Source organism: Arachis stenosperma, chromosome 9, assembly GCF_014773155.1.
Source record: "Arachis stenosperma cultivar V10309 chromosome 9, arast.V10309.gnm1.PFL2, whole genome shotgun sequence".
Lineage (NCBI taxonomy): Eukaryota > Viridiplantae > Streptophyta > Magnoliopsida > Fabales > Fabaceae > Arachis > Arachis stenosperma.
The window spans coordinates 104,236,071-104,250,961 of NC_080385.1; positions in this window are offsets into that span (position 1 = coordinate 104,236,071).

Sequence of the window (14,891 nt, forward strand, 5' to 3'; positions counted from 1 at the left end):
TTCTAGCTCAACAACGTGCTCGAGCTCCCCTTTGGTGCCAAAGTTACTTGCCTCTTGACGTTATTGCCAAGCACTCAAGTAGAAGTGCAAGTTGGCAACGTGCAAACTCCTCTAGGATCACTCTCCAGGGCTGCTAGCGTTATCATCAAACACGCCAGTGGTAGCCCAAGTTAGCAACGTGCTCTTCATTCCCAAGGTTGCCTAGCTTGCTTGTATGATGCGCACATTGGCGTTAGCAACGCCTTTCTAGAGTTGGAAACGCCCTTGGTGACTTCCTTCTTGCTCCAGGGCTCTTTGCTTCACCTATCATCAACCAAACACATGCATCAAAGCCTTGCTAAATCACAAGATTTTGCATCATTCATAACATCAAACAATTCTTGCCTAAATCTCATGAAAATGCACATATTTAACAATGTTTGATTGAATCAAGGCATGCATACAATTCTCATCCAAATACTTGCTTATTGCCTAAGAAAATGCATGAAACCAACCTAAAGCATACAAAAAATGGCTAGTAAAACTAGCAAGGATGCCCTGGCATCAATAGGGCAAAAATCTGGCGTTGAACGCCATTTTACGTCATCTAAACTCGAAAAACGTATAAACTATTATATATTGCTGGAAAGCCCTGGATTTCTACTTTCCAATGCATTTGAGAGTGCGCTATTTGGGTTTCTGTAGCTCCAAAAATTTCATTTCGAGTGCAGGGAGGTCAGAATCCAATAGCATCAGCAGTCCTTTTTTAGCCTCTGAATCAGATTTTTGCTCAGGTCCCTCAATTTCAGCCAGAAAATATCTGAAATCACAGAAAAAGATACAAACTCATAGTAAAGTCTAGAAATATGATTTTTGCTTAAAAACTAATAAAAATATACTAAAAAGTGACTAAATCAGACTAAAAACTATCTAAAAACAATGCCAAAAAGCGTATAAATTATCCGCTCATCAGAATTCATGGTGAAAATAGAAAATAAAAACAAGAACTAATAAGAAATAATGAAAATAAATTCCTAAAACTAGCAAACTAACAAAGAAGCATATTCACAATATTCACATATATACAATAGTCAATAACAAGGCACATATTTACAATTCCCAACAACGACGCCATTTTGATGAGTGGATTGCAAAATCGTCGGCTAGGAATTTTATCTCAAGAAGAATTAGCGTTGTAAGTATAGTTCCAAGCCAACAAGCAATGCCCAAATCAAATGTGAATTTAAAGATGTCACTATTCAAACCAATACAATTCTGGGAGTGTTTAGTTCCCGGGTCGTCCCCCAAGGACACTTGAGATCAATGAGTGTACAATTCTGGTTGTGGTGATCAAGGGATTTTCAATGAAGAGATAAACATAGAAAGGAATAAAAGAACATTCAAAGTTGTAATAAATGAACTAATAAAGGTATTAAAGAACTAACTATGCAATATAGACAAGTAAGGTATAAAAAGGATTAATGCATATGTGTGTGAAAGATTTAAAGCATGAAAAGCATCTTGGCTTGGGATGAGCTAAGGGTCCTTTCCTTGTTGGAACCACAATTGTGACAATTAGAATGGATTAATCTCACTTGGTCAACCCTCACATCGGAGAGTAAGTTAAATGAGCATAAGTGTTCTTAACCCACAAATCCTAAATTGCTTGCTAATTACCTTAGCAACAAATTAGTGTTAGTGGGAACAAGAACAATTAACAACCTAATAATTGACACTAAATGTTGAAATTCCAACGCTGGGAACCCAATTGCTCGTTTTCCCCAAGTCAAGAAATAGAAAATTACCCTAGAACCATGATTGACATTTTGTCAAACACTTGGTGGAAAAAAGCACTAAACATGGGAAAAATGAGAAAATGCTTGAAACTAAAAGCAATAAATGATCTCACTCAACAATAACAACTCAAGAAAGCATATAGTAAACATCAATAATCAAATTCATCAACAAGAAATTGAAATTACAAAAGAAATGAACAAAATTGAATTATGACTTGAATTATAAGAAAGAGTAAGAACAATGTAGCTATAAAGAGTAGTAACAAAGAGATACTTACAATGGAAGCTAGCAAAATCCAAGATAAAAAATGGAAATGGAACTTGAATATAAAACCCTAGTATAAACCCTAATAGAGATGATGAAAAACTTAGAGAAAAAACTATACTAAAGCTTCCTACCACTACTCCTAAGCTACCCTAATGTTATTCTATGCTATAGTCCTCATTTTCCCTTTAATATGAGCTAAATGGCTTCAGAAATGGCCTCCAATCCACCAAAATCGTGAGTCACGTGCAATTTTAATGAATGGCATGTGCGGACACCTATGCGTACGCACAAACGTGTGCGCACGCACACTCTGCCAAAAATCTCTTTCTTTGCGTATGCACAAGAGGTTGTGCACACGCACACTAGGTGATGCTCTGAATGTTCGCGCAACGTGCACAACGAAGCTCACGCGCACGCGTCGCTCTGCTTTGATGCCTGTGCGTACGCACGCAGGTTTGTGCATATGCACACATTGCTGTGCTCTTCTCCTTTGATTCTTCATGCTTCCGCCTCTTTGCATGCTCCTCTTCTATTCTCTCCAAGCCATTGCTACCTTATACATCTAAAATCACTCATAAACAACATCAAGGCATTGAATGGAAGGCAAATGGGATAAAATTGATCAAATTAGGCATAAAAGAGCATGTTTTCACAATCAAGCACAAATTATGAGGAAAGTTCAAAAGCATGCTATTTAAGGGAATAAGTGCAAGTTTATATGATGAAATCCATTCAATTTCAACCAAATATCATCATCAAATATGGACTCATCATTAACTAAAAATGCATTAGTTAATAATTGGTATGAATTATAAAATATGATTTTATAATAGTCGACAATTATATTATTAAAATAAATATTCTCCGTATATAAGTCATTTACACAAAGAAGTACAAATAAGTCTCTTTAACCTAATGAACCTCACGCGCCACTATCTAAGCAACTTTTTAATCAACACGCGAATATATAACTGCATTTCTCGAAAGGATTTCATTTCCTTTTTCGAATTTTGTGAGCATTTTTTATCTACGTTCTCTTCCATCTCTGTGTTTTATGCGTTTCTCTTCGTTCTTCTTTGCGTTCTTTTTTTCGTTTTTTGCGATTTCCTTTGTTCTTTACGTTTTTGAAATCAAGCTTTGAAATCAGTTTTGAACAGTTATCTCGTTGTTGAAGATAATGAATGAAACAAGTTCAGATTGTCAATTGAACCAGAGGGAAGTGGATTGTTATTTAGAATCCAATGAAGTGGCTGAGGTGAGTAGTTTGTGATTCTGTAGGTGAATAATATTTTTTTTGTTTGTGAAAATTGTTATTCATCGTTGATGGTTTGAATTTCTTGTAGTGTACACTACAAGAAATTATCAGAATAGCGACCGATTTAGTGACCGATTTAGCGACCGATTCAGGTGGTCGCTAAAACCTTGGTCGCTAGTTTAAAAATAGCGACCAACTTTGGTCGCTAATGGTTAGCGACCGATTTTCAACCAATGCTACCAAACTACTACCAAACGATATTGGTCGCTGAGAAAATTGGTCGCTAAATAGCGACCACTTTTTTGTCACTAAATTGGTCGCTGATGAGCGAATATTGTATATGCTTTTTGCCATCATTTTCACATAGTTTTTAGTATGTCTTTTCACTAAAAGGTTTTGACTCTAATTCCCTATACCTCGGTTGAACTGGTGTCTCGAAGAGTCCCCAACGAAGTCATGGATTAGCCGTCTAAGAGATGTATAATCAAGCTAGTGGTTCATTGATATCCGATGAAGGACGGTCGCTGAAGAACGAAGATACATCTTAGAATAGAGAATCAAACACGAATTAAGATAGAACCGTAATACTTTTATTAATCCATAAAACTCAACAGAACTTCTCTCGTTAACCTAGGAGGTTTAGAGACTCATACTGTACATAATAGTGTTAAAAAATAACGGGGGAGGAAGAAGATCCTAAACATGGGTGATCTTCTCCTATATATACTAATCTAATGACTAAGAATTACATAAGAAGGGTAAAATAGCCTTTTAGTGCGAAAATTCACTTCCAGGGCCCACTTGGTGAGTGTTTGGTCTGAGCAAAAGAGTAAGCCACGTGCTAGGAGGGCTCTAATGTAACACCCCAATTACCCTAAGCTTTACCTCTAGCCGTAAAGCAAATGTTAATTAGAGGTTACGACAGTTCTAAGGTTTATACACATATATATAGAAGGAAATAATATATTCTAGAAGCTCGATGAAGGATTAAAGCTCAAAGTCACATAATGCGGAATTACATACATGACGCGTTCACACATGGTAACTAAACGCATAAGATACAATGTATAGGTATAAGAGAATAAAACATATATAAATATAAGAATATAATAATAATAGAGAACTAACCGCAGCTTGCGGAGTTTAAGCCGACTAGTTACAAATAGAGATATATAGAGTTTTAGAATTAAAAAACAGCTTATACAACCTATCTCTCAAATAAGCCTCTAAGACCAAAAAGATAAATATACAAAAGGTGAGAGAATACTATGACGAATGTAAATTAGAAATAAACAAGGAATGAACCATACTCCGCTCTGTCACCATATCCACAATTTCACCGAGGTGGGTTGCGATCTGCATATGAAAAACAACAACAAAGTATGGAATGAGAACCAGAGGTTCTTAGTATGGTAACAATGCCCAATGATGTAAGATGTAAGGCCCCGGAACGCCGAAGGCAATCCTAGAACTTCACATTGCATACAGGTAATCAAGCTTAGAACAAAATAAATAAATACATAAAGAACGTAAACCATAAACCGGGTTATCTAAACTTAGGGGGTTTCTAACTAATGCTAATTACACCGCTGTATCCTACAGCATTCACCATCCTAACCTCCGTGCGATCCCATCACCACTGCCTACCTAACCTCCTATCATCAGACAATCACAATTAATGCAAACAAGTAAATCACATATAATATTCAAGTACATACAAGTAATTCAAGAAGCAAGTAGGCATATTATACAATTAGGCAAACTTGAGTAGTCAAAGCAAACAAGCACATAAGAAATGCATATGATGAATGCCTGTCCTATTGGCTGTGATATCACATGTCGGTTATTGTGCCAAACCCGACAGAAAATCCGGTTGACAACTCCCGGATTAGTCTCTCTATTGTGCATAAGGAGGAAAATTCCGAGGGAGAATGCCCTACCACCTTCTCCTTTCAGAGGGAAATATTCCGAGGGAGCGTTCCCCAATACCTTCCTCTAGTTGTCGCATGATTCCGTGGGTTAGTGCCCTACCACCTTTCAATCAGAGAGAAACCCATGCTCAGGAGGAAAATTTCGAGGGAGCGTGCCCTACCACCTTCCTTTGGAGCAATCAATATGAGTGAGAAGCTCAGCTTCAAGCCTCTCATCCGAACGTAGGCGGGATACTGCCACAGCCCTTACGACGGATAGCAAAGCATAAAATAATCACATAATCAAACTCAGAGGCTGCTCCTCATAGCACACTTCTACTCATACTTGCCACAACCGTCATCATTTTCCTAAGTTCCATTCTGAACTCCTTAGCTCATCAATTTCTCAAGTCATACATCTCTCTTCTCTGACACTCTACCAGACCTATCCTCAGTACACTAGAAACCTAAGCCTCCGTTTGCTAACTTTTCAAAATAATCATCAACCAAAACCCTTAGCCTATTTCCCTTATTCCTATACTCAAATTGAGCACAAAAGCCTTAAAATGGTGTTATATAAACTTACAACCTTGTTGGGAAGGTGAAATTGTTGAAAACAAAGTTTAAATTTATGAAACAGGGCGTGTGCGTCCGCACAGGGGTGTGCGTGCGCACGCCCAGGAAGATTTTGAAAGTGTGCGTACGCACATGTACTAAAATTTATAAAGTCTGTTCACTCGCACAAGCTGTGCGGGCGCCCCCAACAGACGACCCTTCCCGACTTGTGCGTGCGCATAGAGCTGTGCGTCCGCACAGGTCGCAATTTTTCATTGATGTGCGTGCACACAACCTATGCTAGTGCTGCTGCCAGAGCCCTTTCCCCTGCCTGTGTATACACACAGGTCTGTGCATCCACACAGAATAATATTTTTGCATGGTTGTGCGTGCGCACAAGGCTGTGCGTCTGCACATATCAGAAATTCCTGAAATTCAGCAACTTTGCAGAATTTCAGATTTTTAACACCAACTTTGAATGATCATAACTCCCTCTACAAAAATCCATTTTCCTCAAACTTTATATCATTTTAAAACACTTAAAATCATCTTTAATTTAAAACGAATTCCAATCAATTTTGAAAGCCAAGGCAAAAGTTATGATCAGACAAAGTTCACCAAAAATATATTTTTACCCAAAACCTCAAACTTCACAATTTTCAACTTTCACAACCAAAACAATTCAAAACATACTCAAACATCATAAAACACTACTGCACACTACACTATAACATTCCATTACACTTCCATCACCTCCACACCTAATTTACTTAACATTCGCTCCATAAACCAACACAAAACCATAATGCTCAATCAAAATTCTCAATCATGAACAATTTACACAATTCCTACATCAAGAATCCATATATCACTACCAAATCATAATTTCCAATCCAATCAGGAACCTACACTCATAATCACCACCAACCCTCAACAACCTCAACAACCAAAACCTTTACTCTCATCAACAATAATAATTCACACATTCATCATCAACCTTCATAACCATTAAATACCAATAATCACCAACAACATTTATCATCATACATCATAATCATCAATATCCTTCATTCCAAACCACCACAATATTTTACATTAACTCATTACCTTAAATTCTCATAATCCTCATTATTAACCAATATAATTAATCACCATGAATACTCATCAATAGTAATAATCTCCAACAATCATCATCAACCACACTAATCCAATACAACCAACAATTAGCACCAATTCATATATAATCATTCATACACCAATAACATTCAATCCTATCTTAGGGTCAACTAGCCTAAGTGTCCATGAACATTACATATTACATAAAGGAAACCGAAACTATACATTGGCCGATTTCCAAATGCACCAAACACCAAAATGAAGCCATCAAGCTTGATCCAAAGCCTTAACCAACTCCAACAAACACCAAGGCTCAAACTAACAACACATATATCACCAACATCAAAACCTAAGATACACAAAACAACTAAATACAAGGTTTTAGTAGAATCTTACCTTATCCAATGAGAGTAGGGGTAAAATCCAATAATTATCCGGTACTAGAGATCAGCTAAACAACCAAAACCACAAAATCTACTCAAAACTCATAACTAAAATTGTGCAGAAACTTAGGGCCGAGAAATGGGAAGTGAGACGCGATTTCTTACCAGGTTTTCTTGGATAGAAACGTAGAGCTCGACAAGAGCTTCGCGTGGCTGCAAACGGCTCGTCAATCGGAGTTCCGTAGCTCAAGTTACAAGCAAAAGAAGGTAAGGGTGAATAGTACTCATTCTTCTCCCTCCCCTCTCATGGCAGCTGCGCCCCTCGCTCTCATCAAATTAGGGCATGAATGAGCTGAAAAGCTCATTAAGTGAGCTTATATATGTTGGACTTTGGGCCCGGTCCAACCCGTTAGCATTTTTGGTCCAAAACCTTTAAGATTAGTGCCCGGTTTTCAATTCAAAAATTATTTTTGTCCTTTTAAAACAATAAACCAATTTTTCAAAATCTTATTTTTCTAAAAACACAGCACTGGACAGACTTAAACCGGTTCGACCGGTTTGACTGCCGGTTCGCAGCTTTTCTCGGTTTTTTTCAGAAAATACATTTTCTGACTCAGAAAAATTCACTGAAACCAAATTTCACCATTATATTTTCAAATTAAAACTTCTAAATTTTGAATCCATCTCAGGCACTTAAAATTATTTTTAAAACGATTTTACGTGAAAACGCAGGTTCTTACATCTTCCCCTCCTTAAAAAGACTTTCGCCCTTGAAAATATGAGTTACGCGATATATCCCCATCAAATCGTCCTACAGTGTTGATGTTCCCTTTCTTCTTCTGTTGCGTCACTCTGATTATTGTTATTACGCATCTGAAGTTTTTCTTAAAACAAATACCGATGTTTGTAATGTTTCCCCAAAATTTTCAAAACAAGTTCAATATCAAACCTTTTTCAAAAGACTAAAAATCATTTATTCGTAAATCAAAACCTTGTAACATGAATCCTTTTTGTTAAGTTACGCTTGCAACCAAATTCACAATTTAGCAAAACCATAGATTTCCCTTTCCTTCTAAATCATAATTTCAAGTTGAATCCCTTTTTGACAAGATAAATCATAAACCAAAATCACAAATCAAGAAAATCCTAATACTCACTTTTTCTGTAAGCCGTATTATTCAGACCAAGAGTTTCGACTTAGTTTCAAAAGCAAAACATTTAAACCAAAAGTTTTAAACCAAATTTGAAAATCATGTTAACCTTTAAAACCTTTTTAACATAGTTTAAGACCATACCAGTTAGAAACTGAGAATCATAAGTAAAAATCGTAAAAGCGTCAATCGTCACTTCCGTGGCCACAAGTGTTAAGCCGCACCCATCAGAAAATACCTGAAATTGCATAAAAATACACAAACTCAAAGTAGAATCCAAAAATGTGAATTTTGTACTAAAACCTTTGAAAACTTAATAAAACTTAAACAAAACATACTAAAAACTATATGAAAATGATGGCAAAAAGTATATAAAATATCTGCTTATCAGTGAGCACGTATTCTGAGGGTTACTCCGACGGCTGGAATCGGAAGGGCAATTAAAACTAAGAAGTTGAATCCGAGGTACATTGGGCCTTTTGAGGTCTTGAGGCGAGTCGGGCCGGTGGCATATCAAGTATCTTTGCCGCCATATTTGTCTAACTTACATGACGTATTCCACATGTCACAACTCCATAAGTACACGTCGGATGCGGCTCATGTTAGAGCCTGGGTCAGTTGAGTTGAAGGATAACCTGACTTTTCTAGTCACATCGGTGCGAATTGACAATACTAGTGTGAAAAAGTTACGTGGAAAGGAATTTTCGCTGGTTAAAATGGCTTAGAGAAAAGTGGGAGTGGAAGAGCACACTTGGGAGTTGGAGTCCAAGATGCGGAAGGATTATCCTGAGCTATTATTAGGTAATCACTAAATTTTATAGACAAAATTTCTTCTTTGGTAGGGAGAATGTAAGAACCGCGATTAAATAGCCACTTAATTAAATTAAATTAAATGCCCAAAATAGGATCAAAAAATTTAGAATGTTAATTAAAATATTTAAATATAATTTTTGGACTCAATAGATTTTTCTGAGTTGGAAAATGTAATTTTCTGCAGAAAATTGTGTAAAAATGCGTACCGGTAAATTAGACGGTAGTACCGACTTAAATCTGTCTAGTACTGTGTAAGAGCAGTAAAAACTGTAGGAAAACTTAGAAAAATAATTAAAGTTGAAAACTGGGTGCTAATTTTAAAGGTTTGGCCTAAAGTTGGGATGAACGGGCCAAAAACGCTAATGGGTTGGACCTGGCCCAAGTTGAGCCCAAGCCCAACATATATAACACACATTAATGAACCCTTTCAGCCACAAATACACACACATAAGGGTTTGAGTGGCTGAAGTGAATTGAGAGAAGAAAGGGGAAGTTACTATTCACAATCACATTCATTCAATCATAACTTGAGCTACGGTACTTCGATTTGCATGTTGTTTGCGGCTACGCAATGTTCTCACCGAGTTCGTTAGATTCATCTAACTTTTATTGGTAAGATTTTAAAATTTCTTCTCCATTCTGCAGCCCTGAGAATTTCAAAATTTAAGGTTTAGGTTTTGAGTATATTTTGTATTTTCAATTGATTAAGTGATCTCTAAGGTTGGGCTATTGGTGGTTTGTGCTCCAAATACCATCGAAAAAGGTAAGAAAACTCTTTACCCTTGTGAAATTGTGTAGTTAGGAACCCTAGTTATAGATTTGTGGTAAATTAATGTGTATAACTTGGAAAATTAAATTGTTAATGCTTGTTAGTTGGAGTTGATTGGTGGATTTGTTGGTGATTGGAGGCTTGGTTTGGACTCAAATTGGTGTATTGTGCATATTGGGAATCGGCCAAGGTATGGTTTCGATTTTCTCTATGTAATATGTAATATTTCTGGACACTTAGTCTAGTGGACCGTAGGATAGGATTGGATTGATTGTTGATAATTGTTGAAAGGAGGTTGTTGTTTACAAATGGTGTTAATTTTGAGTTAATGTTGCATGATGATGAATTATTGATGTTGAGCTATGATTGGTGGTGGATTATGATGATGATCGGTGGTAAGTAATGAATTTATGTATGAGAAATTATTGATGTGTGATGTTATTGCATATTGTTTGAGAGATTAATAAATTGAATGATGTAGGTGTGAAAATGATCAAATTGTGAATTGGTAGGTTGTGGAATGAATTGGAAGATATATGAATATAATTTAGATACATTAGGACTGGTTTGGATGTAAAGCAATTGGATTTGAATTGAGAGATTTGGTAAAATTGAGTTTTTAAGGTTTTTGGTAAAAACAGATTTTGGGCCAATTTTGGTGGATCATATATTGAGCTACAGTTTTGAAATTAATTGAATTTTGTATCAAACTAAATATAATTCAAAGAGCTTTAAAACGGTATAGATTTCGTGGAAATCGGAATTTTATAGAAAAAGATATGATCGTTGGAAGTTGGTGTAAAAAATTTGAATTCTATGATGTTGCAGAAATTGTGAGTTCTGGTTTGTGTGTCCACGCACATTGTGGTTTGCATGCTCCAAGCAGGGGCCATGTTTTCACTTGTGCGTGCGCACACTCCCTGTGATTTTCAGAATACGTGCATACACACACTCTGGTGCGCACGCACACACAGAGGGATATGCCTACTGTTAAGAGTGTTCGCACACACTAGTGGGCGCACACACCCTGCGAAATTTACAAGTTGTGCGTACGCACAACATCGTATGCACATGATGGGAAGTGCATTCTGTTGAGGGCATCTGCACGTATTCATGCATGCACACAAAATAGAAACGTTTACTTTGTGTGCGTACGCACACCTCTATGCGTACGCATATGTTGAGAAAACGCTTCTGGGCGTGCGTACGCACAACCCTATGCATACACACACTGCCTTATTTTTTAATGAAAATCTTGTTTTTAACTGCTTTACCTTCCCGACAAGCTTGTAAACTTTTGTAACGCTTATCAAGGGTTTCCTAACTTGTTTTTAGGCTTTGAAACATAGAGAATACACTAAGTGAGTTAAACTAGATATTTTCTTGTAAAATGCTTAGAAGACGGAGATTTAGGTTTCTGAAGTTTGTGAGTGGATTGTTGAAGTACTATGTTGTTGATGAGTATGATGAGCTATGGAAATAAGAGAACTGAGAATGTGTGTGGCAAGTCTGGGACTCGAAGATAAATGAGAAAGATTAAATACTAAAAGTGATCACTAATGGAATATATAATGTTTTATACTGGTATTGTTGAGACGCTATGCGCCTAGCAGGGATGGTAGGTTAATCCCGCTTGTCGAGGTCGCGGTGGCAGCGTAAGAACGGTGGTTTATCTCACTTACATTGAGATGTGAGGTCTGTGGCTCAGTATCCTGCTTGCATCCTTTCGGAATCACAAGAGTGTGCCGGGCACTATATCCCTGGATCTGTGCCGAGTACGATATCCCTGGGGGTTCCCATTTATATTTGTAACCAAAAGGCAACATTTCCATGGGAATGTGTCGGGTTGGAAGTTGAACCGATAATGTGATATCATAGCCAAATAGGATAGGCATTCATCATGTGCATATTCTATATGTTTGTTTGCTTTGTCAACTTGCATTTTTGCCTGATTGTATAACATGTTTAATTGCTTCCTGTCTTACTTACTATACATGATAATTACTTGTACCTTTCTTATATGAATTAATTGTGTTTTATATTGAGATTGAGGAGGTTCGGAAGGCAGTGGCAATGAGATTGCATGGAGGTTAGGTTGGTGAAGGCTGTGGGACAGCGGTGAACTGATAGTTTAGAAATCCCCTAAGTTAGTTGACCTGTTTAAAGATTTATTTATCTATTTTATAAGTTTGAATATTTATGATTGATATGAAGTTCTTAGATTGCCTCTGGCGTCCCTGAATCCTATATGTTATATTACTGGGTAGTGTTACCATACTGAGAACCTCCTGTTCTCATACCATATTTTGTTGTTATTTTTCAGATGCAGGTCGTAACCCACCTCGGTGAGTTACGTGATGGTAATAGAGCGGAGGATCTTTATCCCATTTTGGAGTCATTTTGGATATTTTGCTTAGTACTCTCACTTTTGTATTTATATTTGCCTTAGAGGCTTACTTTAAGAGAGATATGTTGTATACTATTTTAACTTTTAAAACTTTGTATGTCTGTATATAACTAATTGGCCTAAACTCTGCGGGCTGAGGCTAGTATATCTTATGATTATTATACTCTTTTGTCTACATATGCATTATTATCTTGTATTTATACCTTGTACCTTTATACTTTTAGCTTCGTGTGAACGTTTTGTGCTTTTGAAACTCTATTTTTGAGCTTATTTTTTCATCGGGTTTCTAGAATTATTATTTCTTTCAATATATTATTGTATAGGCCTTAGAATTGTTATGACCTTTAATTATATTTTGCTTTATGGCATGAGGTATGAGGTAATGTTTAGAATAATTAGGATGTTACAGATTTAGGGGGAATCTTTGTTAGTTTTTTCAAAAAATTTTAACATATCATTCAAAGTATTGATATGTGGAGAATTATATCTTTTTAAAATCTAAGCATGTTTGTCATTGTCCAAAAGGGGGAGTTGTAATTTTAGATAAATGTATGAATTAATCTTTTGAAAATTACTATAATTATTTGTTTTGATGAATGACAAACATATTTAATGTATCAAAACATTATTTGATGAGTGACAAAAATAGGTTTCAAGTATTGGCAATATAGCGGTAATTGAAAGAATTACCAAATTTCGTCCAAGGAAAAGCAAATTTTAATGGAAAGAATTATATTGCAAATTCAAAGCTTTCAGTAATTATTGACGTCAAAAAGCAAGTAATGATTTAGTTTTAGGATATTTGAGTCTCGTGAAGGGTAAAGCAAATTTATCTCTCAGGAAAAAAAATTATAAATTATGTTAAAAGTTATTTTAAATTATAAATTTTAAATTGATTTGACAATAACTCATTTAGATTCTAAAAACATGTTTAAACACCTGTTTTTCAAGGATTAGGGATGATAAGTTTTAATTAAATCAACCACAAACTATGAAAGTTTGAAACAGTGAGTTTTCGGAAATTTATTTGAACAACATGTTTTTTTTTTTACTTCTTAAATCACAACCAAACGGCTCTTAAACTCTGTAAGATTTTGGGACTCTATAAAGAGAGGGTCTTGATGAAGTCTTAATTCAAAAATATACATTGTCATAAATGTACTTATTCTATTAATTTGATTTGAATTCTTGAGTTTTACAAGTGATTTTAATAACAATTTGAGAGATTAACTTATATTTACCCATAGAGCATCATTTGTAATCATATGCTTTTCTTAGAGATATTATGATTTTGATCCTTCACATATCATGTTTTAAAGGAAGCGATTTGTATCTTTTTTAAGCTTTTTGAATGTGGAATCGCTTCAAGGTTCTCATACAATGGGTGTCTCTAAGGTTGAGATTTGTTACACAAGACATGAGGTATAGAAAAGGTACAATGAAGTACTTATTGTTGTAACAATTTATCAATCATCCACTAAAATTTGATATATAGTGAAAAATACTCGGCACCTTCATGGGAAATACTAAAAGTAATAGGATATACAAAACCATGATAAAATTGAGGTTTGCAGTCTTTGATCTCTTTGTTAAACTCTTTAAATTTCATTACAATTCATATTTCAAAGTGGTGTGGAAACTACCTTACATAAGTGATTAGGATTTGCTTGTGAGCCTAAAACAGTATTTGTTCAAGTCCATTTGGGTATTTAATTTAAGTTATCTCTACCCTAAGTAGTGTAGAGAAAATATTAGTATTCCAGTTGAATTTCGTTTAGAAACCTACTAGTATTTTTATTAGTTTTATGGGAATATAAATCTTTTAAAATTACATCTTGAGATTATAAATTATGACACAAAAAATTATAGCATTAAATTATATTTATAAAATGGTCGTAAAGAATAAAATTTTTCGTCGACTAAGAAGACCAGAGTCTCTGTAAATAAAAGTAAAATTAAATAATAAGGTTTATTTTAGTTATTATCACTACTAGAAAACTAGTTATTACAGACGGATATTTTCGACGAATTTTATCCCACGGAAATACAGACGGAATTTTAGAGGAATTTTTTGTCGGAAAATAACTAAAATGAATTAGCATTAATTACAGACGGAAAAGAAAATCCGTCGATAATTCTGTCGGAAAAATTAATTTTTTTTCGTGGGAAATGGGTACAGACGGATTTTTCGTCTGTAATTAAATGGACAAAAACGGTGCGTTTTGTTAAATTATTACAGACGAAAAAATCCGTCTGTAATTTAAAAATTTCCGTCGATAATATTAACTTAAACCTAAACGTTGCTTCTATACCCTCGAGCTCCACAGTTACACTCCAAAAGAGTTTCACAAGCAGCTTCAGATTCCATTCACACTCCAAATCTTGCTCCTCAGTGCCACAATCTTCCATTACCGCTGTTCCATAACCACAGTCATCCACCGCATTCTTCCATCATCAACACCTTTGGGACTTCCATCACTCTCGTCGTT